Genomic DNA, 3929 nt, shown 5'->3' with positions numbered 1-3929 from the left:
AGGCTGGCGTCCAGGGGAGAGAGCGAGGGGGAGAAAAGGGGGGTGTTGTTTTCACAGCAGGGACCCAGTGACAGAGGAGTGAAGCCACAGCACAGACTTCGCCTACATCTGTGTGTGCTCTGAATTTCTTCCCCCAGCCAAACACTCTCTCCCCTTTACCTTTAAATCCTACTGTTAGTAGCTTATGTAAGAAACCTCCACAGTGAGTGCTGTTATAGTGAGCCTGCAGTGAGTTTGGGCTCCTGGCTATATTTGTAAAAATGTCTTGTGTGAAAATGCTGGACTGTCTGTGACACCCGGCCTCTCTGCATCTTTCCTGGGCATCATAGGGCATTCTAAAGGGGAGCTGCTGTTTGATTATTATTTGAAAACTTTTATATTTTCATGTATGTCAATGATCAATTAGGCTTATATGAAAAGTTGTCCAACCTCCCTAGTGTTTTTCTGCTTGTAATTACATCCTCACCTTTAGACATTGTCATGACAATCTCCCCATCCTGTTCACAGTTCAAGGGGCTCATATCAACCTTGTTGACTTCACTTGTATGTCCTGCAGCTACAAATTAAATCAAAACCCCCCTAGCATGTGGTTAAAGGAGGCAATAGCACACAGACAGACAGTATTTTACTATGTAGCATTTTTAGGCAGTGTGATTATAGTTTAGCATTCAGTTCTTGGAAACATAGCTAAATGAGTGACTCAATAAGAGATTATTAGTGTCACAGACCAACCTGTGCGACACCTCTGTGAAAAATAGAGAGGTGAACAGGGACTACAGGTGATTTCCCCTGGGCTGCACTGTAGGTACATGGCAGCACCTCTGTGTTTGTGATCATGACCTGTTTTCATGTTGACAAACCGCTCTGTCTGCTGCTCAGCACCCACCTTTCCACCCGGTGTGGTGCACTGTGCTCTCTGCCACACAGACACCAAGCTGCCAAGCCACAGGACCTTATTTGAGTCACGTAACGGAGACAGGCTTCACAATAACATTATCTTTATTGAGTTGAAGATGGAAAATAACTTATTTACACACCATCAAGAGTTGTATTTTCTAATTAATATAATTGCAATGCATCATTTATAGCTTTGAACCCATTTATATCTCATCAAGGACAGTAATTTGTTTTTGATTTACCCTCAGATATCTCTAATTGTTTCAGGATTCCAGCATGGCATTCAGGTTGTACATTTTTTCTTTTTGAATTGTTACAAGCATAACCTTTTATACACAGGTCTTATGTTTATGAGTGAAAACATAACAACTGGAAAGGAGCATGACAGAAATATCTTACAATTGGTTTAATTGACATATTTTAGGAATTTGTCTAATCCTTTTCGATATCATACTCATGTTTGCTAGGGAAGTCACGGTTATTTGTCTGAGCCACAAACTAACACCTCACTTTCAGTCATACATGTGTCCCCACTTCCTGTCTTAGTTTACCAACAAACATTCATCCCTCGGCCATATGATCCCCTGCATTGCTCAACCCACGTTCTCTAAGGTGTTTCCAATCACAAAACTTCAGATTTGCTCTTTGAATATGATACACAACTTGGAGTACTGTGTAAACATTAGAGACACCCTTCCAAAAAAGGGGATAGTTTAACATATAATTTAAAATATGATCTAAAGTTTTATGTGTTGAGTGCTTAGTCTATGTGTTTGTACTGTTACATGATACTATACCGTCATTTTGCTAGGATAGCCAAGGCTTTGAAATGCAGTTCACTACCAGGTAAAAACTCATCGGAGGAGCCACATCTTTTCCTAACCTTGAGGTAGAACAACGTTGGAGTTAAACAACACAATGCTGTCTGCCAGAGAGGAGGAAAGATTTCCAACTTTCCCCGAATTTATCTCCATCTTATGATTATTTATAATGAACTGAAACCAAATTTTGGGAAAAAGCTGGAGCACATTCTTGGCTGTAAAATTGCATAAGTGGTTTAACACTTCAACAAAGGTGTCTTATTCTGACTCACAGCACATATGCTAATAGCTTCACAGCTGCTGCACTTCAGATAAAGACCGCTTTTCACACGCAGAGTGAGTAATGTGTCCCAGTACTTTAATCAAATCGTTTGTGCAAGTAATGCAGCAGTTAAGATGAAGAAACAAAGCCAAACACTTAAGCCAGGCGCCCCTAGCTTTGAATCAGAGCGAGACTGTCCATAGCAGTAGCATGATACAGTTATGATAAGATAAGCTGTGTTTCCATCCAACAGAAGTTCATTCCATGCCTGCATTTGGGTTTTAAAATAGCTTCACATTTGAATTGTTCTATACTATGGAAAGTCTTAGAATGGCTTAGACTGCTGTTTATCCTCTCAAACCGTGGCCTAAATGTAGGCGTATACCAAGAACAAATATCCCATTGTTTCAGAGCTAAAGCCTCCACTCACACTCCTATTTGGTGTCAAAATCTATGATTCTGGAAAGCTTTGGAGGTGATATTGTCTGCCTTTTGTTTTAGACAATGGCACAGTAAACCAATAACCATGTTTTGTTTGCTGACAGTGTGTAAATTCCTTTGTAATTGCAGTTTTAGCAGCGTTGTGGCAGGGAGATACATGTATTGGAGAGTTTTGTCAGCGAACGATGGCTATGTAGTGTATCCAGGCTTAGCTTTGCTCAGACACAGTCTGTTTAGTAAACATACAGCAGGCTGCTCCAAGAGTGTGCTCAGGTGTTTGTCTGCTTGGTGAGGCTTCCCCTGAACTGTGTAGCAGAGGGCAGTGCTCCAGGTAAAGAGGGGGTCTAGTAGCCCTCTGTGTCCCTGGAACACCCTCCTGCTCCTGCTAAAACCCCTGCCCTCTGTGTCCCTGGAACACTCTCCTGCTCCTGCTAAAACCCCTGCTCTCTGTGTCCCTGGAACACCCTCCTGCTCCTGCTAAAACCACTGCCCTCTGTCATCCTGGTGTTAACCACTGGAAAATGTGAGAGATGCTAGTTCGCTCACTCAGGGAGCAGGAATTCATGGTTTATTGTGCTAATGCCACTGAGAGGTCCAGCGTCAACACACCATGAGGCGGCCACATTTCACCTATTTGTTTAGCCAGAGTTGTGCAAATGGATATCCAGGTGAAAACTAACAATCTTTGCCTCCAGCTTTTTGCAGCTTATAGGGTTTTTGTCCTTACTCAGTTTATTTAACAGCATCTGAGATGTTAGATCTCCGATGTCTCACAAGCTGCATGGCTACAGGCACTGGTGCCAAGAAGACTTTCCCCTGTGCTTAGATAGAGGCTCTTTTGAGAAAACTCACAAGTGTTCTTGTACATCAATAAACATTCAGTGCACTTTGATGATGTTACTGGACACAAAAAGCAACTGTACTTTTTACAGTTCCTGTTATTTTGACCTTGAGTTAACTACTTACACTACTTTTTTCAACCATAATTAGTTATGTAAAACATTTTTTGAAGAAAAATTCATGCCATGAAGTTTCCCTCAGAACCGTATATGGCCTGCTGTGTATTGAAACCATAAACAGTCCTAGTGATCTCAGAGGGAGTTTTGTAACCTGCTTTGTGACTGTGAGTGAGAGGCTAAATGTCTGCCCATGGTCCTCTGACCTTTGTTGCTTCTCTGCTGTGTTGGTTGAGAAAAGTGGGGGTCGTGTGATGCAGTGGTATCAATAATGGAGTAAAGGCACTCCCTTTGCCATTGGCTGCCATGTGGGTTAGAAGAGGCTCTCGGCGGACAGGGCAAATTGATGAAGAGCACCGGGGAGAGATTCTGAACGCCACCTCAGTGCCGAGCTACCCCAGACTCTCCCCCTGCACTCGCTCACAGCCCCCCTCCTGAGTAAACACAGCATGACGCTCATCAAACAACCTTTAAATTAGCCTTGTTTTTCAGAGCTCCAAACCCGTTAGGCCTTTCCTGGAAAGATGCTTGTTACCTTTTTTCACTCTCTCT

Source organism: Salvelinus alpinus, chromosome 9 (genome assembly GCF_045679555.1).
Source record: "Salvelinus alpinus chromosome 9, SLU_Salpinus.1, whole genome shotgun sequence".
Taxonomy (NCBI): domain Eukaryota; kingdom Metazoa; phylum Chordata; class Actinopteri; order Salmoniformes; family Salmonidae; genus Salvelinus; species Salvelinus alpinus.
The sequence above is the reverse complement of the archived record's forward strand: the minus strand, read 5'-3'. Positions refer to the sequence as shown.